Below are 26,355 nucleotides of genomic sequence, written 5' to 3' on the forward strand. Positions count from 1 at the left end.
TTCTGGTCCCCATTATTAATGCTCTAGAGTCTTCAGGCAAACTGGTCTACACGCAACTGGGATTGATAGAAGAGGTGACAGAAAAAATCAACTTGGTTCCTGGTTATGCTGGTGAAAAAGTTTCTGAAAAAACTCAAATCAGAGCTTCAAAAAAACCCAGGACTGACAGTTCTCCGCACAGTTGCTGACATCTTGGCTGGCAAAACACCTGAACATGAATGTGCTGTTCCCTTGCATCTAACACCAACATTTAAATCTGCTCTGGTGTCATCAGTTGATGTGGAACGCTCATTTTCGGCATATAAGATGGTGTTATCTGAGAAGCGATGCAGTTTCTCAACGGAAAACTTAGAAAAGGTCTTAGTTGTTTACTCTGGCTCTAATTATGGACATGTACAATGAAATACTGTCAAATGTTTCGGCTAATTTGTAATGGGAAATGAAATAATGTCATTTTTTGTTCACCTATTTTTGTAATTTTAGAACCTATTTTGAATTGTGATAGAACCTATTTTAGGTACCTAATTTAAGATTTTTAGGACCTAAAAGTCCGATGTCTAGTCATTAACTTTCTTCTTGCCAAAATCATTTTCGTGAAAACGAGCGTTGAGGTAGTTCCGGTGATTTTTTAAGTGAAAATAGTCGGATTTGTAAGGGATTTCTTGCGGAGATGAATCTCATAAGTTAAAGATTTTATAAGGAAATATTCCAAAAAAAGGAAATTGTTCGAAAATATAGTAAATTTACGTATGAAAGGCGTGTAGTAATGGAAGTGCAAACGTTGTGGTTTCTAGTGAAGGAAGGGAACGTAGGGACATAAAATAGACGATACGATGTAATGTGAAGAACGTAAAACTTGTATTAATTCAATAACCTTAAACAGAGACAGACAGAAAGCATTGCATAGACTATAAACTCCATTATTATTGCTCTGTTATTACATCATTCAGCTTGTTCCTGTATGTCTTCAATAAACTACAAATTTTAGAAAACACCATGCCTTATACTTCAGAAGTGACACGTGGTCGTATCGTATTTATAATAAAATTTTATATTTACGTTTATAATACAATTGATACTTTTTTTGTTAATAGGCCTACAATATGAAACGTAACTGGCCGTATAGCCTATATCGATTGTAACAATGATAGCATCCATGGATTATAAGGAAGGCTGTGGAATACCATATAGGCCAACTTGCAGTGTCACTATTCTCGTGTAATATTCTTATTATAGTTGTAAAATAAAAGTGTATGAATAATTTAAAACTAATTCATATTAAATAATAACGTGAACATGTTATAAAAATCGTATTTACGTGTTTTAAAAAAAAATAATCTCAGGAAAATAGCTTTCCAGGTCATCATGTTTGCTAAAGTCCTCGGAAAACGATATAATTTCGAATAGGCGCTTCTTTTGCAGCCCAGTGTGCAAAGGTGTAATCACAGTCTAGTATATACAGTCGCGAAGCTCAATACGTAGTAAATATGCAAACATTAGATAGTTGCTCACCACTAGGATCGCTAATATCGCCTCATTACAGGCAATGCAAAATAGTAGCGTCACAGTCTATTGTTTCTAGCACCCTCAAAACTCAAGCTTCGTGACTGTATATAGTAGACTGTGGTATAATTATTAACATTCCTTTTAATATTCAGTAGACTTGTAATAATGTAAATATTAACAACAATTTAAATTCTTTCCTTTTAAATAGGGTTTTACAATGAGCATCATATGCCGATTCGGCCAAAATATGAATTGCGTTCTTTTGCAGTTTTATAATTTGTCATTTCCATTACCCTAAATTGTAATTCCGTAAGTTAAAATGCGATTAAATAATGCAAAATAAGGTATTTTGTTATATTGTTTAGGTACCTACTAATGGTTTCAGGTGTCGTAAAAGATCAAATTTAAGAAATAGAGAATTTATTTTTCAACTTCACATATGGTATTTCACAGCCTTCCTTATTACCCATCATTACAATCGCTGTATAGGTCCAATTGCGTTTCATATTGTATTAAGTTAGAAGGCGAGTTCCGACCACCAATAAACTGTCCATTGTTGGAAGCACGTTCTTGGTGCTTTCCCTTGCTGCATCAGTTTTGCTTACTGAAAGATTTATAACTGCTGCTATCGAAGATGTAAGTTCGTTCGCTATTATTTCACTTGTATGAAAATCATTCCTACAGTTAGGCAGATAATTATGTTTGTAAATTCGTCCTAAACCTTTTAATGTCTGAGACATGTAATGTAGACCTAAATTTGTCTGAAATTCCTTTTCGTAAATACCATTTTACTATCGAATATTTCTTGATTGATATTGTTCGTATGTGCTGCCCTCATCAGTATAACGGAACATGACCGAACTTAAAGAAAGTTCTCAATTATGTGCTGCCCTCTTCAGTATTACGGAACATGACAATTAGAATTTAATAAAAGTTCTCCATTATTTGCTGCCCTCATCAGTATAACGGAACATGACACTTCGAACTTACTGAAAGTTCTCCATTATGTGCTGCCCTCTTCAGTATTACGGAACATGACAATTAGAATTTAATAAAAGTTCTCCATTATTTGCTGCCCTCATCAGTATAACGGAACATGACAATTCGAACTTACTGAAAGTTCTCCATTATGTGCTGCCCTCTTCAGTATTACGGAACATGACAATTAGAATTTAATAAAAGTTCTCCATTATTTGCTGCCCTCATCAGTATAACGGAACATGACAATTCGAACTTACTGAAAGTTCTCCATTATGTGCTGCCCTCTTCAGTATTACAAAACATAACTATTAGAACTTACTGAAAGTTCTCCATTATGTGCTGCCCTCTTCAGTATTACAAAACATAACTATTAGAACTTCCTGAAAGTTCTCCATTATGTGCTGCCCTCTTCAGTATTACAAAACATAACTATTAGAACTTACTGAAAGTTCTCCATTATGTGCTGCCCTCTTCAGTATTACAAAACATAACTATTAGAACTTACTGAAAGTTCTCAATTATGTGCTGCCCTCTTCAGTATTACGGAACATGACAATTAGAATTTAATAAAAGTTCTCCATTATTTGCTGCCCTCATCAGTATAACGGAACATGACACTTCGAACTTACTGAAAGTTCTCCATTATGTGCTGCCCTCTTCAGTATTACGGAACATGACAATTAGAATTTAATAAAAGTTCTCCATTATTTGCTGCCCTCATCAGTATAACGGAACATGACAATTCGAACTTACTGAAAGTTCTCCATTATGTGCTGCCCTCTTCAGTATTACGGAACATGACAATTAGAATTTAATAAAAGTTCTCCATTATTTGCTGCCCTCATCAGTATAACGGAACATGACAATTCGAACTTACTGAAAGTTCTCCATTATGTGCTGCCCTCTTCAGTATTACAAAACATAACTATTAGAACTTACTGAAAGTTCTCCATTATGTGCTGCCCTCTTCAGTATTACAAAACATAACTATTAGAACTTCCTGAAAGTTCTCCATTATGTGCTGCCCTCTTCAGTATTACAAAACATAACTATTAGAACTTACTGAAAGTTCTCCATTATGTGCTGCCCTCTTCAGTATTACAAAACATAACTATTAGAACTTACTGAAAGTTCTCCATTATGTGCTGCCCTCTTCAGTATTACAAAACATAACTATTAGAACTTACTGAAAGTTCTCCATTATGTGCTGCCCTCTTCAGTATTACGGAACATGACAATTACAACTTAATAAAAGTTTTCCCTTATTAAAACAGGCATATAAAGTGCCACCAATTAAAGAAAAAAAATAAAAAATGAAAAAAATAAAAAAAAATAAAAGTTTTCCATTATTTGCTGCCCTCATCAGTATAACGGAACATGACAATTCGAACTTACTGAAACTTCTCCATTATGTGCTGCCCTCTTCAGTATTACAAAACATAACTATTAGAACTTACTGAAAGTTCTCCATTATGTGCTGCCCTCTTCAGTATTACGGAACATGACAATTACAACTTAATAAAAGTTTTCCCTTATTAAAACAGGCATATAAAGTGCCACCAATTAAAGAAAAAAAAATAAAAAATGAAAAAAAATAAAAAAAAATAAAAGTTTTCCATTATTTGCTGCCCTCATCAGTATAACGGAACATGACAATTCGAACTTACTGAAACTTCTCCATTATGTGCTGCCCTCTTCAGTATTACAAAACATAACTATTAGAACTTACTGAAAGTTCTCCATTATGTGCTGCCCTCTTAAGTATTACGGAACATGACAATTACAACTTAATAAAAGTTTTCCCTTATTAAAACAGGCATATAAAGTGCCACCAATTAAAGAAAAAAAAATAAAAAATAAAAAATAAAAAAAAAATAAAAGTTTTCTATTATTTGCTGCCCTCATCAGTATAACGGAACATGACAATTCGAACTTACTGAAACTTCTCCATTATGTGCTGCCCTCTTCAGTATTACAAAACATAACTATTAGAACTTACTGAAAGTTCTGCATTATGTGCTGCCCTCTTCAGTATTACGGAACATTACAATTACAACTTAATAAAAGTTCTCCATTATTTGCTGCCCTCATCAGTATAACGGAACATGATAATTCGAACTTACTGAAAGTTCTCCATTATGTGCTGCCATCTTCAGTATTACAAAACATAACTATTAGAACTTCCTGAAAGTTCTCCATTATGTGCTGCCCTCTTCAGTATTACGGAACATGACAATTACAACTTAATAAAAGTTCTCCATTATTTGCTGCCCTCATCAGTATAACGGAACATGACAATTCGAACTTACTGAAAGTTCTCCATTATGTGCTGCCCTCTTCAGTATTACAAAACATAACTATTAGAACTTCCTGAAAGTTCTCCATTATGTGCTGCCCTCTTCAGTATTACGGAACATGACAATTACAACTTAATAAAAGTTCTCCATTATTTGCTGCCCTCATCAGTATAACGGAACATGACAATTCGAACTTACTGAAACTTCTCCATTATGTGCTGCCCTCTCCAGTATTACAAAACATAACTATTAGAACTTCCTGAAAGTTCTCCATTATGTGCTGCCCTCTTCAGTATTACGGAACATGACAATTACAACTTAATAAAAGTTCTCCATTATTTGCTGCCCTCATCAGTATAACGGAACATGACAATTAGAACTTACTGAAAGTTCTCCATTATGTGCTGCCCTCTTCAGTATTACAAAACATAACTATTAGAACTTCCTGAAAGTTCTCCATTATGTGCTGCCCTCTTCAGTATTACGGAACATGACAATTACAACTTAATAAAAGTTCTCCATTATTTGCTGCCCTCATCAGTATAACGGAACATGACAATTCGAACTTACTGAAAGTTCTCCATTATGTGCTGCCCTCTTCAGTATTACAAAACATAACTATTAGAACTTTCTGAAAGTTCTCCATTATGTGCTGCCCTCTTCAGTATTACGGAACATGACAATTACAACTTAATAAAAGTTCTCCATTATTTGCTGCCCTCATCAGTATAACGGAACATGACAATTCGAACTTACTGAAACTTCTCCATTATGTGCTGCCCTCTTCAATATTACAAAACATAACTATTAGAACTTACTGAAAGTTCTCCATTATGTGCTGCTCTCTTCAGTATTACAAAACATAACTATTAGAACTTCCTGAAAGTTCTCCATTATGTGCTGCCCTCTTCAGTATTACTGAACATGACAATTTGAACTTATTGAAGGTTCTCCATTATAAGATAATTAGAACTTAATGAAAGTTCTCCATTATTTGAATTGGTAGAGTTATGTTGCCTTGGAGTATCTTAAGCTTCAAACTCGCATAAGCTTATGATCTTCTACAATTCTTTTAAAAGGCATGGCTCAAATTCGACCTGGTACTTATGAAGAAACAATAATTTGGAGATGGGGGAAGAGGCATCTCCATTATGTGCTGCCCTCTTCAATATCACGACACACAACTATTAGAACTTCATGAAAGTTCTTCGTATAACATACCCTCTTAAACATAACTCCCAAAACATGATCAATGTTCTTCATGTAAACCAAAGAGAATATGTTTACGTAAATCTGTATGGTATCTAGTGGATGTGTCGAACGCGAGTAAATGTGTATAGTGTGTAGGTTATAATGGTCCTAGTTATGTGTTATTGATAAACAATAAAGAACATCAGATTGTATAGTAAACGTTTATATCTTATTTGTGTACATTTTCAGAACTTCCAGTCTCTGAAGATAAGGTTCATGAAACTCTTTAAGAAATGGTGACTCCTATATTCATGTTGTTGTAATATTAACGTAAGGTGTCTGCGAAGTGATGATACAGTTTTCGTAGACGAAAAGTTTGATTACTGCCCAAAATTCTACACTCGACTGTTTAATGTGCATAGATAATAATATATAAGTGGATATTGTATTCTTTTGCTAATTTTTGTGTTGCCGGACAAACGCACACAGACTTACATAATTGTTTCACAATACACCATTAGTGAGTGTTTTACTCGAATATATGTAGGAATTCCTTAATACGACGATCGAACTTAAAATCAGAAGTGAATAGCGTGTGTTTTTAACTCGAGTATTTACCACCGGAACACGTGGAGGACAAATTCGTCAGAGAATTAAGTTCAGTTCAACCAACGGATGACAGGTGAGTGAAGTTGTAGAATTAGTTAGCAAACCAATATAAGAGGAGGCTATTTTACTTCTACATTCTTTTCAAACCACACAAATATCTTAACCAAATCTACTTTAACCTTGTCACAGTACTCAGTATCTTGTCACTTAGCTATCCCCTCATCTAACTAACTCTAACCTTGTCACAGTCCTCAGTATCTTGTCACTTAGCTATCCCCTCATCTAAACAACTCTAACCTTGTCACAGTCCTCAGTATCTTGTCACTTAGCTATCCCCTTGTCTAAACAACTCTAACCTTGTCACAGTCCTCAGTATCTTGTCACTTAGCTATCCCCTTGTCTAAACAACTCTAACCTTGTCACAGTCCTCAGTATCTTGTCACTTAGCTATTCCCTCATCTAAACAACTCTAACCTTGTCACAGTCCTCAGTATCTTGTCACTTAGCTATTCCCTCATCTAAACAACTCTAACCTTGTCACAGTCCTCAGTATCTTGTCACTTAGCTATCCTCTCATCAACCAACTCTAACCTTGTCACAGTCCTCAGTATCTTGTCACTTAGCTATCTCCTAATCTAAACAACTCTAACCTTGTCACAGTCCTCAGTATCTTGTCACTTAGCTATTCCCTCATCTAAACAACTCTAACCTTGTCACAGTCCTCAGTATCTTGTCACTTAGCTATCCTCTCATCTAACCAACTCTAACCTTGTCACAGTCCTCAGTATCTTGTCACTTAGCTATCCCCTCATCTAACCAACTCTAACCTTGTCACAGTCCTCAGTATCTTGTCACTTAGCTATCCTCTCATCAACCAACTCTAACCTTGTCACAGTCCTCAGTATCTTGTCACTTAGCTATCTCCTTATCTAACCAACTCTAACCTTGTAACAGTCCTCAGTATCTTGTCACTTAGCTATCCCCTCATCTAACCAACTCTAACCTTGTCACAATCCTCAGTATCACGTCACTTAGCTATCTCCTAATCTAACCAACTCTAACCTTGTCACAGTCCTCAGTATCTTGTCATTTAGCTATCCCCTCATCTAACCAACTCTATCCTTGTCACAGTCCTCAGTATCTTGTCATTTAGCTATCCCCTCATCTAACCAACTCTAACCTTGTCACAGTCCTCACTATCTTATCATTTAGCTATCCCCTCATCTAACCAACTCTAACCTTGTCACAGTCCTCAGTATCTTGTCATTTAGCTATCCCCTCATCTAACCAACTCTAACCTTGTAACAGTCCTCAGTATCTTGTCACTTAGCTATCCCCTCATCTAACCAACTCTAACCTTGTAACAGTCCTCAGTATCTTGTCATTTAGCTATCCCCTCATCTAACCAACTCTAACCTTGTAACAGTCCTCAGTATCTTGTCATTTAGCTATCCCCTCATCTAACCAACTCTAACCTTGTGTCAAAATACTCAGTATCATTTCACTTAACTATCTAACCAACTCTAACCTTGTCAAAATACTCAGTATCTTGTCACTTATCTATCTCCTAATCCAAACAACTATAACCTTGTCACGGTCCTCAGTATCATGTCACTTAGCTATCTAACCAACTCTAACCTTGTCAAAATACTCAGTATGTTGTCACTTATCTATCTCATAATCTAAACAACTTTAATCTTGTCACAGTCCTCAGTATGATGTCACTTAGCTATCTAACCAACTCTAACCTTGTCACGGTTCTCAGTATCATGTGACTTAGCTATCTAACCAACTCTAACCTTGTCAAAATACTCAGTATCTTGTCACTTATCTATCTCCTAATCTAAACAACTCTAACCTTGTCACGGTCCTCAGTATCATGTGACTTAGCTATCTAACCAACTCTAACCTTGTCAAAATACTCAGTATCTTGTCACTTATCTATCTCCTAATCTAAACAACTCTAACCTTGTCACGGTCCTCAGTATCATGTGACTTAGCTATCTAACCAACTCTAACCTTGTCAAAATACTCAGTATCTTGTCACTTAGCTATCTAACCAACTCTAACCTTGTCACAGTCCTCAGTATCTTGTCACTTAGCTATCTCCTAATCTAAACAACTCTAACCTTGTCATTCATTCATTCATTCATTTATTTTATTCCATAGATCTTACATGAGCAATGAAGCTTTAAGATGTGGAACAAGTCAGAATTTTACAATTTTACAATTTTGACAATTTTTATTTTGTATCTTGTCACCTAGCTATCCCCTCCTCAAATTGTAAAGATGTGATTCACGTATAGTTATGATATGTTGATTTCTTCTATTACAAAAATAGAGAAGGCAGGCATCGTTTCATTTTAAGTTTCCTAATTCACACGAACCAGCGATTCAAGTCGCAGTATTGTAAATCCAACATAAGAATACTTTATGTAACATACCTCGTAAAACAATTTATACATTTGTAATTCTTGCTGTTACGCCTCTACAAATATTCTGCGATTAGTTTGTTTAGGTTTGGTTCAAGTTGTCATCCAGTAAGCTATAATCGAATGGGTAGAAGAAGCTATATGAATCATATACGGAGACTAAGATGAAGGGTGAAAATAGGAAAGATTGGATAATGCTGGTTTTGCAGTGGAAGACCTGCCCTGGGGCAGAAATCTATTACTGAATTACAGGTTCTACCATAAGTTTAAGGACACCCCTTGGAAAGAGATGTTGCACTCCTGTCTTACTTATGTGACATCCCCTGGTATGTATAAAGGAATCAAATGTCTGTGATAAATAAAGTTTTTTATTGCAAACCCAATCTCTGTATCTTTCAAACTGTGGATTATATAACGAATTTTCTGTTAAGAAAACTTGCTGAAAAATTACATTTTTTTGTAGGTAAAAATTAATTACTCCAGAATGGATGTAGCCTATTTAGATTAATGAATTTTGGGATAGAGTTAGATATTATCTCAAATCATTCTTCCACATCCCAATAATCTGCCACTTCACGTCCACACTCCTGAATTTCGACCCTTTTCACTTTTTCAAGAAATCTAACCTTTTCATACTTGTATCAAACTACACAACTGTTTACTGAAATAGAGGGGATGAACTGTGTGACCAGTATTAACATCTCCCAGTGTTATGATGTAAGTGGCACTGGCGGTCCCGGGTAAATTTGCTGCGAATTTCAAATTCAAAAGAATTTTAGAAAATGACCATTTTTCCTAAAGAAAATAAAGAAAACAAATCTGGATTTTAATGCGTGAACGAGGTATCACAATTTGTTTAAAATTTGCACAAGAAGCTTTTCAGATATGTATCGAATATGAATGAGGTCTCGCCCACCTCATTGCAAATTTGTTTTATTATCATTAAGTACGAGAAAAATTCGTACCGGCACCGGGAATCGGACCCAGGACCTCTCAGCTGTGCGCGCTGAGTGCTCTTAACCAACTGAGCCATGCCGGGACACGATCCACGACGCCGGCCGAACTCCTCTCGATTCCCGGTGCCGGTACGAATTTTTCTCGTACTTAATGACAATAAAGCTTTTCAGATATTTTAAACTGACTTCTGTAACTCTTCGTTCCTAATTTCCGTTTCCTCATGCAAATAACCTCGTAACTCCTCTCCTCAGAGTTGATAGAATGATGATATGAAGGGGAATCCCCACCAGGGGACGTTACATATTTTGAAATGCTAAGTGATGCCAATCTTTTCCCATTCATTTAAGATGAGGTTAAGTAAATGAAAAATCAGAATAAATCAGATATTAATTCTGTACGTCCACTACCCCAAATTATCACCATATTTACTTTAAAATCACCAGAATTTCGACATGTCGCTAAATGACATTGTTCGGCTCCAAATAGCTTCCCAAAAACACCAGATATAGTGACAAAATCACCAACTTGGCAACACTGAAAGTCAAAATTCGCATTTTCGTTTTTTAATTTTTATTTATTTGTTTTTTGTTAGAAAGTGAATCAGCATTCTTTTATTCATTAAGTTAAGTAATTTCAGTGTTCTGCCGTCACTTGAACGCATAAAAATTATGCCATATTTAAATGGCTGCATTCTTGAATTTAAATCCCATACAAAACTTTACAAGCTGTTTTCTGACCTTTTTTTCAGCACATTGCGTTATGTTCAAAGTGTAAAGGCTCTAATAATGTTGAAATTTTTCACTGCATGTTCTATGTAATGTGGTTATCGGAACACATTAACATATTTTTTATATAAATCAAATACTTTCTAAATTAAAAAAAAAAATCAGTGAAATCTAAAAATTTAAATTTTGAAGTTGCATATCGATGGCTAAGAAGCGATACCTCGTAACTATAAAAATTATCATTTCATTTAACCACCATATCATTTAGATTAACTATATTATTATGTTCACAAAATTGGAGAGTCAACTAATATTTTGTTCTCGAGTAGATCTTGCAAACCATGTATTGTGGGTCCCTATCACCACGGCATGGCGCGTCCTCAGGTTGCGGATAGAGTAGACGGCCTCCAGATATGGAGGGTAGCTGCGAATATATTGAATAAGCAGTCGTGGACAGCCGATAAGGGGTTGGGGGTTGGGCGAAGGGCTAACAACCCATCACCGTAAAAAACAGCTTGTTACGAAACCTTACAATAAGCCTCGAAATGGGACTGATTCTGTGGCACGATATGCATACTCGTATAGAGTGTTAGTTGGGAGACCGAAGGGAAAAATATGTTTGGGGAGGCCGAGACGTAGATGGGAAGATAATATTAAAATGGATTTCAGGGAGGTGGGATATGATGATAGAGACTGGGTTAATCTTGCTCAGGATAGGGACCGATGGCCGGCTTATGTGAGGGCGGCAATAAACCTGCGGGTTCCTTAAAAGCCATTTGTAAGTAAGTAAGTAAGTTATAAGTAGACCTTGCAAAGCTGGAGTATATATATATATATATATATATATATATATATATATATATATATATATATATATATTTGAGAAAAAAATAACATTTTCTTTTTTTCACCTGTAAATTTACTGATATCAGGTATCACTTCTTAGCAGTCGATGTTTAAAAATAATTCTCTTTATTTATTGATGTAAATTTAAAATTCTAGATGCTTAGTTCTTTCTAACCATATCAAAGATACAATAAAAAGGAATCATACATGCAACTTAAATTTTGTAAGAGGAGATACATTTTTAAAATATGTAATTTTTTTTAAATTTAAATTAACTCAAAGAGCATTCATCTGATCACAATGAAACTTGTATGCAAGAATACTTATAGCAAGGAGATGAAGTGTACAAGATATGAAGTCTTTGTCTTAAAAATTGTAGTAAATAGAAAGTTCACTCATCACCCCTTTAAGGATATTTAATTCACTACATTATGCAAATGTTTGATAGGTAAAATATGATTATCAGCAGTAATCTCACTAGAGGTTTTGATTTATCTAGAGAAAATCGAAACTCGAGTGGGATTTAATTGACTATTACACGATTAGAAGAAAGTATATAAAGATTAGAAGAAATAAAGTACTCTAATACAATAAACTAGATATTAATTGACTTACTAAAATTCTATTTCACTAATGTTACCTTCGCCAAAATGTTTGAACGGAGCCGCCATTTTCAGTCGATTCTCTATGAGGGAAAGAAATTACGATCGCAAAACATGTTTTATAGTACAGTACCATAAAGAATTTGCAGTTTGAAATGTTGGCAAACAAAGAAATAAATGCTAGGGTAGTAATAAAAACAAACAAAATGCTAGGGAAGCGATAAAATTATGCGATAAACAGCCATTATTGGTTGAAAGACGTCCTTTCATACCGTTTTATTGGTCAAAAGTAGTACAACGTAGTAAAAGTGTAATAGTCGGTCTAAATTATGCAAATGAAATATGAGCTTCAAGGGATCCGTAACCTAAAGAAAGGTTGCGAACAACTAGTATGTTAGTTTATTTCTGCAGATTAATATGCAAATTTTCACTCGAAACTCCAGACATTAGGTCTACAACATTTAAGAGGGAAGACATAAATTACACCAAAAATTGGTGAAATTTAATATTTTTCTTTCAGCAATGAATAAATCTGTAACTTTGAAATTTCATATACGTCATTTCTGCAATTGTATACTGTTTTCAGATTTAGTACAACTATTACTATTATAGCTAATTACCGATTCAAAATGGCAGCTGCATTTTGTGCATTGAAATGTCGTTTCCCTGACAATTTTCACAAATATCAATGCTTTTTTTTTTTAGCGATTCTTTGTTACATTTATTACTGAATGCCATATGAACAACATAACTTATAATATTTGAAATATCTTCATAGTAATATTTTTTGTGGTACACTAGTCCAATTGAATTTCTCCATGGATACGATATATTTAATACAGCCCATTATATTTTGCGGGCCTAAAAAACTTTCACAGGCCCTAGGGTCGAAAGAATATGTCGTTTGTTTACTTATACTTAGGCCTACATTTATTTAATTGGCAACACTAATCTTCAGGAACAACTGCAGAAGAAATTTCGGTTTCAACAAATCCCGACATCATTTCCAACATTACAGAACTGTTTATTAAATTCAGAGAGTAAATTAACAACAAAGAAATAATAGCATCATGCATGGCTTCCCTCAACGAATAATTTTTATTCTACGTATTCTTTTGTTTTTCTAGTATATGCAGTTCATAGATACCAAAACAAAACACGCTAAACAAGACATACAAACACAAAGCGAATTTCTAACTTAAGGGAAGACTCCACTGAAAATCATGAAAAATTTTCCAAATTTTTTTTTTAGCTATTTCACTTATTCAGAATTTATATTTTCATACCCCAAATGGATTCAGCTCAATTCTGATTACAAATACTCGTATGTTTACACTTTTTAAATTAAGGCTGGAAGGGGGCGTGGAATTTAAAGAGCTGCCAAATTTGTTTTTCATCGAAGAATTCTTTTTTAAAATTTCTGATTACAAATCTAGTAACTTTTTGTTGGCTCCCTGAAGTTACTAGATGAATGTAGCGGAGGAGAATATTAATTTATATAAATATTCATTTTATTTTCAAATCTATTTTTCTGTGTTCATTTTTGTTGATTCAACACCAACTTTCTTATGCCAAATATTAATCAATCTGGATGAAATTTTTACTGCAAGTATTTATGAGGTAGCTGCATGTTTCTATGCATTTATTTTGTGAGAAATGCTGCTAGTTCATTTTATTAATATTTTTCTTAAGAAAAATATTAATAAAACAAACTAGCATCATTAAGAAAAATATTAATAGAATGAACTAGCAGAATTTCTCACAAAATAAATGCATAGAAACGTGCAGCTACCTCATAAAAACTTAAAGTAAAAATTTCATCCAGATTGATTAATATTTGGCATAAGAAAGTTGGTGCTGAATCAACAAAAATGAACATAGAAAAATAGATTTGAAAATAAAATGAATATTTATGTAAATTAATATTCTCCTCCGCTACATTAATCTAGTAACTTCAGGGAGCCAACAAAAAATTACTACATTTGTAATCAGAAATTTTAAAAAAGAATTCTTGGATGAAAAACAATTTTGACAGCTCTTTAAATTCCATGCCCCCTTCCAGCCTTAATTTAAAAAGTGTAAACATACGAGTATTTGTAATCAGAATTGAGCTGAATCTATTTGGGGTATGAAAATATAAATTCTGAATAAGTGAAATAGCTAAGAAAAAATTTGGAAAATTTTTCATAATTTTCAGTGGAGTCTTCCCTTAAAACTCTTATCAAAAAGTTTTAATTAATTCAATTATGGACTAGTGTGCCACAAAATAATGTAATTTGGCGAAATTTCATGTTTATTGAGCCACTTGCACCCTCGGTAGCAACCCCGTAGCCATCGCTATGAACGTCATTTCGTCCTTGGTACATAAATTACTATTATTTAAATTTATATTTAAAATATATATACTAGTGGCTTGTGCAGCAAATGCTGCAAACTAAGTTCATTAGACGTTCAAATAAACATTTTTCAGATTTATTTTCAATGAAGAATACCAGACATTCTGAAAGTTATTTGCTTCCATAATAATGAAAGATACTCTCTCTCGAGCCAATACTGAAGAGGACCACCGCCATTAAATATACGAAAAAGACCCAACCCCACTTGATTAATAACTATAAAAATGTTTGATTTTTAATAATATTATCTTACGTAACTTTTATAGCTTTCAGTAACATATACTATATATACTATATAGCCGCCACTCAGTAAAATATAGAAATCAAAATCTACATCTACTTATATAACCCCAAAACGTTTCACTTTCATATCATCAGTATAGCATTAATAATATGTATAATTAATGAAAAATAGTCACATCATGGCATTAACTACAATAATATTTCATTTCTAATGGTAATAATGTTATCAAACCACCTCAAGTTTTGTAGTTTTTAATATCCAATACACATCTGTACCCAGAAAATTACACACCACAGAATCCAACCTGTAAATTATTTTTAGTAAGTTAAGTTTTTAATAACAAATTTAATTTGAGCTCTAAATATGTCAGCATTCTTGCAGATCATGGCCTTCGTGTAATATTGTTTACTGCAGTGTGTGTTTTGTTTTATTCTGAAATGCAATTAGTTAGTTCTCAAAACTGACGACAGATGGATTTTGGAAAATAGGAAAATTATGTTGAAAAATTGACATTTCACAGAAAACTACTATTTTTCTGAAAAACTTTGAGTTCCAAGCTTCAAAATGAGGGGTCATTTATTAAAATCCGTTCAGCCGTTTTCCCGTAATTTCCATTACCAGTTCAAATTATATATATATATATATATATATATATATATATATATATATATAGATGTTTTTACCTCTGATTGAGGTTCTGGCTGATATGTATATCTATTATCAGGCAGTACATCTCACGTGACGATATGTTATGTCAGAGGAAGAACAATTCTTTGTATGAAAGTGAAGTCTGATTAGTGGAATATGTAGCCAATCGGCGATGAATGCATTGGAGGGGGAAAGAAACTGGCCACCCTACCCAATTATCTCCTGGCCTTGTTACCTCATGAGTGATGCCTTATTGATTTTACTTGCGAGGTTCAAACATGTCTTCGGACAGTTGACTAAACAACAACAACAGTATTTTTTTTTTATTTTATTATGTAAAAGATATATGTTTTTAAAATAATCTGTTAGTGTTAAACCAATAGTTGTAGGGTGGTTTGTTCACAAGTATAAAATACAATTTCACACAAATTCCACTGCAGTATTCTAAAAACCGTTTGAGTTATCAGGGAAACCGTTTGAAAAAATAAAAATGACGGGAACAATTTTGTATTTCTATTAGCCCGTAATTGTAATAGTTTCACTAAATCTGAAAATACTATACAATTGGAAAAGTAGTGTATATACAGCATACAAAATTTAAAGGTTACAGATTTATTCATTGTCGAGAAAAAAAATGAAACTGAATTTCACCAATTTTTCAGTGCGTAAAAGTACTTAAAAATGTATGTCCCCTCCCCTTAAATGATGTAGAAACTCCCACACCTAAGCCGCTGGTCTAATGAAGAAGGGTAATGACCGTTTATTGACAATGTCAATGTAAATGTAGGTGTACTCACGGTTGTAGGGTCGGTCTCCACGTGCACCGGCGGCGTTCCTGAGCGACGTTTTGCCGTGAATCGTGTTTATCCACTGCCGTAGAGACTTCTCAGGTGGAGACTACGCTCTCCGGGGGCACGGCCGAGTCTGGGGGTATTTCTAATAATAATAAGGGCTTCTTTAGGAGGTCCAGCTCTTCATATGTGCACAGGGGGGCGCCGCGGGGGGCCCTTCTTCACGTGTGACGACCAACTCCAACGGAGTTCCTCGTTTGGCCGGGTTACCTTGCCCGTAAGACAACCGGTGAACTCGCCATGATAATTAGGTACACAATCGCATAAAGAAATCATCCTAGAGCAGGAATCATTAATAGCGATCGATTAGGAATATCTGATCGTCTTATTGTGATAGTAGTTATAAATTCAGGGGAACGAGTTTAGATTTTCTGCAGAGAAGTAGAGAAATTTATCTCAGGGTTGAATATATTATGTCCTTTGATTTGTATTTGTCCTGAATGTATGGCCAAAAAATGAAATGAAATGTTTTGCTATTGTTGTTTAATAATTTTGTATCATCTAAACTTTTGTATTCCATGTAGAAGTGATTTCATTGGATACCGGTACTCTAAAATATACAATTTCTATTTAGAAAATTATATTTTACATGCAGTTTTTAAATCTTCTGCGGCAGGAATATGTTCCAGGGGAAAGTAATGTAAAAGAAACACCATTGGTTCAGCCTAATAAGATTCTTCTTCCTCCCTTACACATAAACTTCACATTATGGTTACGGGTTCTTTGATGCACCTAAGTCTAAGCGACCGCAAAGCTCTGCTATGTTTGCACCTCTGATGTTAGCACATACAGTACTTACAAATGGCTTTTAGGGAACCCGGAGGTTCATTGCCACCCTCACATAAGCTCATCAGTCCCTATCCTGAGCAAGATTAATCCAGTCCCTATCATCATATCCCACCTCCATCAAATTCATTTTAATATTAACCTCCCATCTACGTCTCGGCCTCCCCAAAGGTCTTTTTTCCTCCGGTTTCCCAACTAACACTCTATATGCATTTATGGATTCGCCCATACGTTCTACATGCCCTGCCCATCTCAAACGTCTGGAATTAATGTTATGTGGCTTAAGGAGTTAGGCACAGCTTACAGCAGTAATTTTTTTGGAAATTTTCAACATTTTCTTCCTCTATTACTGTATCTTGTACAATAATAAAAATTGGTATTTGTAAAACACGGTTCTTTTAAAAAACTTAAGATTGTTTAACGACACGTTAAAAGTGTTAAAATTTTTACTCGTAGTTCGTAGGATACTGATGATGACGCAGAACCGGCGTCGAAACGGGCCGTCTGTCTAAGGTACATTACCTTTTTTTAAAAATTTTAACACTTTTAACGTGTCGTTAAACAATCTTAAGTTTTTTTAAAGAAAGTGTTAACGTGAACCAGAATCAATGACTGTTCTTTTGCTATATGAAAAAAAAATATATATTTTTGCGCTTTAAAAAAATTGCTTATATATATTTTTTCAAAATTAAAAATGGTGGCAGTTCACTGTGCAGTGATGAAGCGTTTCCCTCATAACTCATAAACTTGTTAACTTTTTCATGTTATCTCTCTTTTATTTTATTGCTGAAACTCATATTTGCAATATCATGCTCTTTCAACTACATTCCTTAATAAATAATATATATTTTTTATTTTGCGTTAGAAGAAAATACTGATATTTGACCATTTTTTAACGAATTTATATTTTATCAGATAATCTATCAACGGTAGAGGAGTGATCTTGCATCATATTGTTGATATGACTTGTATAAATACAAAAACATTTCATCACAAAATGTTGGATAATTTTTTAGTTATGTGGGAAACTCTTCGTCACTGCACAGTGAACTGAATTTTGAAAAAAAAAAAAAAAAGTAAATATTTTTTATCATCATCATCATCATCATCATCATCATCATCATCATCTTCTTCTTCTTCCTAACAAGTATTAGGCCAAGTGGCCTGTTACGGTCTCAAACTAGAATTTTCAGTCCATCTCTTCTTTGGACGGCCTAGAGATCTTTTGCCATATGGATGGTAATGAATCAGTGCTTTTGGAATTCTGCATCGATTCATTCGTTCGAGATGACCCTTCCACTGAAGTTGATATTTGCTGATGAACTGCATAATGGGTTCTATTTGAAGTTCTTGCATTAGGTCCTCATTTTTTTAAATCGTAAAATATATATATATTTTTTTTTCATATAGCAGACGGTCAGTGTTTTAAATATACCAATCTTCATTATTTTACATGGGACGGAGTTTGCTTGTTTAGAGTTTTCAAGGCGGGCCTACATGGGTTGTTCCTCTCTCTTGGCAGGCGGGACCGATTTGGGTTTTGAAACCAGGAACTGAAATCGAGCGAGGATCCATACATAAATTTGTATAAGAGTTTTTATAAGTAAGACCGTGTGTGTACAGATTTGCAGAACTTAGATCAACATGTTCACATCATTTCAAAGGCTGTGATTTATGTCTACATCATTGCAACAAAAGGTCTTAGGTCACTCGCCACTTCGCGTAACGAAACTGAAGGCAGATGCAGTTTCAGCAATAAATCTTCTCATGACAAGGCATCCAACAAATTGTAATGCCGGACAATAATATCACGTGATGCGGGGAAAGCTTTACGAATAGTGTTTTAAAGGTCGAACAGACCTGAACAATTTGAACTCACACATCCAAATTAAATCCTAATCCAACATCGAGGCCGCAAATTCTTCTATCGATAAGAACTCCCAGAACACCAATAGGCATTCAAGAGAATAAATGCCAGAATAATATATCCAAATTCAATAAAATAATGGTAATAAAATATGAAAATTGAAGAATTGATTTCATGTGCCATTATCGATGAAAACAAATTTCTGAAATTAATAAAAAAGACTTCAAAACAAATCAAAAGTAAATTATTTATTTTATATTGTTTCAAAATTTGGTGCTAATCGAGAACTTTACAGTCGCGGAGGAAACCTTGAAGATTAAAAGCTTTAAGTTCTGAAGATTATGAGAATAAAAGTGTTACATTTAACTCAAATTCATCGACTCTCGCTGCACGAGCATTTAATAGTAATATGCGTTACAAGAGCGGTACGTTGACGTTTTCATGTTCGAGGAAAAGATTGAAAAAGCGAAACGTAGTTGAGCTTTTTTAATTTCCGAGAATTGAAAGAAAACATACCGCTCGTGTATCATACATTATTTTGTGCCAAGATCGTTTATTACATACCTGAAAGAGGAATTTCTAATTAGTTGCAATGAAATCTCCATCTTGGTTTCTGTTCAATGACGGCAAATTTGCAAAACAAAAATATCTATCTTCAACATTGTTGCTTTAAAATGTTTTCTGTGTTTACTATACTCCAGCAGGCCGTGATATACGTCTGTCTTTTTTTTCCCCCAGTCTATGATGAGTCTGGAATCTTGTTGATGTTTTCACGGCTTCCTTAATGCTACTTGCATCACGAATGCAGTAACTTTAGCGGAGTTGTAGAGTTTACTTAATTTTTGCAAATATTTAAAAACAATAATTAACAGTGCAATTTAGGTGAAATTGCAGTGGTAAGTTTACAATTTATAATTATTACTATATTGAACGTCTCTAAAAATAATATGTTAAAAGCCTAAAGCAGTAAAATCAATATGTCACTTAAGCGGTAAGAAGAGGGAAATTGTTATGTGTGTTAGGTTGGGAATACTGAATGTGAAATTTTAGACTTTCCGCGGATTTGGTTTGGTATTTGTCATTTTTTATCTGGAGTGTTGTGCTTGTAAATACGCCTTGAATTTGACGGATTTGAAATAGGCTAGTATAGCTATTACGATACAAGATTGAGAAGTGCTTTTTACAAAACCGAAAAAAAGTTTGAAAAACGAGCAGAGCTAATGGTTTCCCTAGCAACAAGTCTCTGTATGGGAATTCTAATTTTCAAGACCTAACAACAATAGCTGTAAATCATACATGGGCACAATTTTCGGTTACGTGAGGCACTCGATTTGAAATAGTTTGTTTGCTAGGAGAGGAGACTGCAGAGTAGGATGGGAAATATAAACTGCTGTGACCTGCGTCACCTTATCGTAATCGCTAAGGCGGTCAGTGGCGAATTATTAGGAAAGCGCTTGGTTAACGTGAGAGACTCGAAGACTTTTATTCAATTTGGCAAATTAATTCGGCAGCTTTAATCATAAACCTCTTTACTGTTTCTCCGTAGCTGAATTGATTTAAATCACAGGCGAGAAATTGCGTAACTAGCCAATAATATTCCATCACGTTGTCTACGTTTATTTTCTTGAATATTCTGACGTTTCTCAAGATTACTTTAATAGATTTGCACGCTCTCGACCTAAAATAATTTCAGAAAATCACATTTCGTTTTCTACGTACATTTGATATTTTTTTAATAAATTCTTTTGGAAATAATACGTGCAAACAACATTTAATTCCTCGTACCTTTTAATGCAGCGTGTTTAAGGTATAATGTCGTATTTAGTGTACTATGCAAATGTTAAGATCATAAATTTTCTTCGGAATAGTACGAAAAATAACATTTAATTTGTCTTACCTTCTAATTCAGCATGTTCTTTATGACATAAGGAGTAATGTCGTTGTATATTAAATTTATTTATGCCTAATAGGATTTTCGAGCATAACATACATCGTATGTTCTCCCCTTCTAAACAGCAAAAAAAACTCTTCCTCCCAATTCTCATGAAATAATCGTTTTCTAACGCGTACACACTGCTTTGATAATGCCATTATGCCACCACTGATATTGCTTATGAAGCTGATATAGAACCTGTCCACGCCTAGGAGCTACGTGAGGGAGGAACGGGGACTGTGAAGATGATGTCACTCAGAGCGATAAGCTCTGTGAAGGTCAGTGAGGCACAAATTCTCAAGTGAGGCACGATGCCCATCTCTGCTGTAAATACAACAAACAACACAATCGTGGAAAAAATAAGTTGGTGCTATTTGTGGGTTAAAGCAGATGGAGTGTTAAGTTGAAGCCATTGGAGAAAGCACTGCAAGAAAATGGTCCTATCGTTTCAACACACGACATCCCATATAAAATTTAGTGTCCTTCCACAGAAGATGGTGTTATGCGTCTGGTAAGACAAAGAACGCATCGTGTAGTATGAATTACTACTCAGGAAAGTAACCATAACTGCTGATTTTTATTGCCAACAACTCAGATGCCTTGCGGCCGCAATTGAAGAAAAACGACCGGGAAGACTGCATCAAGTGCACGCAAGTTAACATGACGAAAGCAGCTGTCCAGAAGCTTGATTGGGAGGTGATTTCATATCCTCCATATTCTCCCGATCTTCTGCTCTCTGATTTCCACCTTTTATTTTTTTTCTATTCAATAATCACCCCTTTTGATAACGAAGATGCTTTACAAAATTTGCTTGAGGGCTTCTTTAACTACAAACCAGCAGATTTCTTCAGACGCGTAATCGAAAAACTACCCCAGATTTTTTTAAAATTGTAAACTATACCGTTATTCGGCCCAACGCCTCAATTAATTTTATTCCTACTTTCCACAGTTGAATTTTTGCTAGGATGGGACATATTGTATACTTTCACGCTTACGATACAGAGAACAAGTTTAACATTGCCCGTTCTGTGGAATACGTTGCGATATGCTTGTGGAAACGACTATACAAACTTGACTGTTCGGTATTCTAATACTAAAAGTTGCGCTTGGCGAGATGCTGTACACCCCTGCTGTGTGACTGTTGAAAACGACAGCGCTGTGTGAAGACACGGCGGTTACAAACTATTAAATAATTACTTTCCGGACAATCCTGTGCGTCTTCCAACCAGGAGGAATGATAGCACAAACCTTTTGCATTTTATCCAGATATTCATTAATCTAAATAAAGTCAACGATCTACCTCATGCTTAGCTCAGGTGGTACGTACCGAGTCTGCCTATAGATCTGAGGTTGCGTTCGGACATTGGTTCGAAACCTACTGGGGCTGATTATGTTGTTGGGGTTTGACGTAAACTACGTCATTCTCCTCACTACTGTCCGTTACTCAGGAGAAGACGAGGGGCAAGAATGTGACCTTCTTGACTATCGCTGCTGATTATTATAAACAAAGCTCGGAACTTGGGGACTTGTGTCGTGTGCATGAGTAAGGTTACAGGTACAACGTACACAAAGTTCACGCTGCAAGTGCTCAGGGACAGTCGTGCGTACTAAGAAAGTGGCCACAACTAATGACAGGAAGACGGACGAAGAAACTGTTATGTCGAAGCCAATGACATTCAGAGAATTAAAGGTAAACGGTCTGTTTGAGGAAATAGAAAATACGTGTCATTTCGAACGGGTATTATAGAAGTTTGAAAATACATTTTGTTTTAAATTTAAGATACAGAATTTCGTGGAGAATTCGGAGGAGATACATTATTTTTTTCGAATGGAGAGTTTATATTTTCTAAGTTGTGCAACACACAAACTAGAGTCTAGAAACGAAATTCATTGAAAGGCATTGCAGTCCCTCAAATTGTAGAAAAATCTGTCCATAGGCATGGATCGAAACGTAGAGGGGCTTGCCCTAGTAGTGACACACTAATTGAAAACTATTTTCGAGAAAAATTTAGGATATACTTCTCTTTCTCAGATACGAGATCAGCTTGCAACTGCTGAAAATCGAACAGAAAACAGTAACAGTGAAAAAATTCAGTATTTTAAGTCTACTACCGAAAAATCTTCGAATGTAGGTAGTCATACACTGTAATAAAATGTACACAGCAGAACAGTAAATTTGATATATTTCTCATTTTTATTTTTATTATATATATGCTATGAAATTACGTGTTTCAACCTACCATAATATTATCAATATGTTGTCGCAGCCAGAAACCACTTTTGTAGCAGACCTGACAGTACCTCCGTGCTGGAAGCGGGAGTTTGTTGACATTGAAGTCCGGTCGCTTAGTCACGTGCAAAGACACAAGTCCCCAAGTTCCGAGCTTTGATTATAAACATCGCTCAGATAAGCATCCCAGTAGCCGGGTTATTACTCGTGCAGGAAACATGAGTAACAATGCGTATGGAAATTAAAGCTAAGTTGAACAGAAGGAGACCTAATGTTTCCGCTTACTGCAGTACAAATATTGACGTGGTGTCGTACGTTATCTGTTCACATCCCTTCCTCTTCAGTCCGCTCTCGTCTTCTTCTGAGTCACCGACAGTAGGTATAGGAGGCAATTTAGGAATTGACCGCATATAAAAATGCAAACTAATAATGTTGTACAAAGCAACTAAGCAATTCACAACACATTTTTAGCTTCAGAACATTAGCCAATTAAAGATATGATACTCCTGAATAGTTCATCCTCTATCTGTAATATTCTTTTACCCTTAAAACTAAACAAAAAAAGGTATTTTGCGAACAACTTCAAATTAGTGTAACTCTGAAAATATTGAGAATAGAACACATGTTTATATGATATTTCTTGCTCAGAATGTTTTCGGAAATAAGTTCCGTAAGTGATGTTAGAAATTTAATTTTTCAGTCGTTGACTTTACTACATTATCGGTCTTACTAATAAAAACTCTATATACAGACGTTTAACTGTCTTATATTTATACAATGAGTAGCTCGTTTATAAGTCGTGTGTAAATTCCTTACTAATAATCACTACATACGTCGTGTATAACAGTATAACTGTTACACAGATACGTCATAGTTTCGTCATTACTTCCTTACGAAAGGTAATGGAATATCTGAGGTTCTCTATTGCATCCGGTAGAGCGCTGTAGTGTGGCGTTTTAAATATCGATAGTACAACTGGCTCTAATCGATTACCACACTATATTTTGGTCAAAGAGTGCAAGCTACAGCAATATTATTCTAATAATTCTATGCTCTTTGGTTTGTTCTTCTGTGGTTACAAGGTAACCATCATCATAAAATGACAGTCGATACGAACAGCTGTTAGAGGGGCGGCCATTTTTTCGCTATATACAACATTTAAACAAGGGGTTTCGTGTATATAACTACTGCAAAGCAATTCCCATTGTATAGTTACAGCCTGTTTATACGTCCATAGCTTATTCAAGGTTTATTAGTAACGTTTTCTGTCTCAACTCTGGATAAGTCTGGTATAAAAACTATACACGGTTTATTAGTAAGACTGTATATATTTTGTTAGGTGTTAACCTTTACATAATAAATTGTGTGATGTATGAACGTTTTCGTCGACCATGTCAACATCATCAGATACACTCTGTCATTTTACAATATCAATACTCTCAATGTTATCTACACAATTCACATACAATATATGTTTACTGTCATATGAAGGCAAGTGATGGTAAATCTTCGTGAATCATCCGCCATCCGTACCCATCCTGAGCAAGATTAATCCAGTCCCTACCATCATATCCCCACCTCCCTCAAATACATTTTAATATTATCCTCCCATCTACGTCTCGACCTCCCCAAAGGTCTTATTCCGGCTTCCCAACTAACACTCTATATGTATTTTCTGGATTCGCCCATACGTGCTATATGCCCTGCCCATCTCAAACGTCTGGATATAATGTTCCTAATTATGTCAGGTGAAGAATACAATGCGTGCAGTTCTGCGTTGTGTAACTTTCTCCATGCTCCTGTAACTTCGTCCCTTTTAGCCCCAAATATTTTCCTAAGCACCTTATTCTCGAACACCCTTAAAGATCATTCACAATGAAAATTAAACATAATGTAAGCGTTAACTTAATGTAAACGTTACGGTAAAATCAAGAAGTCATACCATCATTCACAATGGGAACATAAACATAACAGCAAACATACTTGGTAACCATGGAAACATAACGACTCCAATTCCTCATATTCTGTCGTATACTTCAGCGCTCCACGATTGTGTTCTGTTTGCAAATCACGTAAGCATTGGCATGAAAGTTTGGAGTTTGCAAACTTTCATGTTAACGTCTTACGGTAATGTTTATGTCAATGCTTACGTGAATCATTGTGAGTGATCCCATTTGGTAGCCTGGGCGCAAACTTCTGTGTTTATGTTACGGTTATGTTTAATTTTCATTGTGAATGGGCCTTTAACCTCTGTTCCTCTCTCAAAGTGAGAGTCCAAGTTTCACAACCATACAGAACAACCGATAATATAACTGTTTTATAAATTATAACTTTCAGCTTTTTCGAGAGCAGACTAGTGGCGAAGTGTATCAACATCGGTTAAAAACGCAGTAATCGTAGATTACGAAACGACGGTTAAACAGTACCAGTGGTTAAAATGTAATTTCTGTGCACCATTCATAATCACCGATTACTTAAACATGGCTAGCTGACACCTCATTTAACCAGAGTAAAGTCTATGATGGTACAATGTTTCTACAAAATGACTAAAAGAAAGCATCCATACCGCTGCAAAGATAATAGTCAACGTCTAAAAACGATTGCGCTCACTCCGTTCTACATCGAAATGAACGTGTCCTACATTTTCGCTTTGCATTTGTTTGCCTTTGGGTACTGTTATATTTGCGAGTTACTTTTTTTTTTTTTTGCTTTTCAGTGCTGTTAGGTTAAAATCGTACAAAATAGAAAATTGAATGCAAAAATGATTATATCCAAAAGTGAGGTTGAAGTATCGATAGACTTAATTACTAGATTTAAATATATTATATATAAAAAGATGGAATATCTATAAAGGAGAAGGATGCAGAAGATTAGTAGGAATGTATATACGATCCAGGACCCCATTTACACGAGAGAACTGTTCATTATCCTAAGATCCATCCATAACCTCTCTTTGTTCAGCCAGTGACATAGAGAAAGAGATATTCGAATATTCCCCCTTTTAGTAGATAAAATAAGTTACATAGAATCGTAATATAAGCAGCCGATCCATAGGAGAAATATGACTTTTTGTGTTGATCCATTTGTAGATTTTGATAAACGAAATCCCTCCTGAAATTTTCTGTCACCTAATTCCTCGTAAGAATTCTCCCTTTCCACTAAAGAAACTTCACGCTCACGCTCTGTCCAAGTAATTCAAGTACTGTACAATAATAATCGTCTTCGAAATAAACATCTGTGGCTCTGGCCGCCAT

The 26,355-nt window shown here is 35.0% G+C and overlaps 1 protein-coding gene and 1 long non-coding RNA gene across 2 annotated transcripts in view; both read right to left on the minus strand.

The window, feature by feature from the left end:
- Positions 1-26,355, minus strand: part of LOC138713829 (uncharacterized) — a 280,083-nt gene that overhangs the window by 32,789 nt on the left and 220,939 nt on the right. The window lies entirely within an intron of this gene.
- LOC138713964 (zinc finger protein GLIS1-like) overlaps positions 1-26,355 on the minus strand; it is a 105,317-nt gene that overhangs the window by 32,789 nt on the left and 46,173 nt on the right. The gene's annotated exons all lie outside the window — the stretch shown is intronic.

The sequence above is a fragment of the Periplaneta americana genome, chromosome 14 (genome assembly GCF_040183065.1).
Source record: "Periplaneta americana isolate PAMFEO1 chromosome 14, P.americana_PAMFEO1_priV1, whole genome shotgun sequence".
In the NCBI taxonomy this organism is placed as follows: Eukaryota; Metazoa; Arthropoda; class Insecta; order Blattodea; family Blattidae; genus Periplaneta; species Periplaneta americana.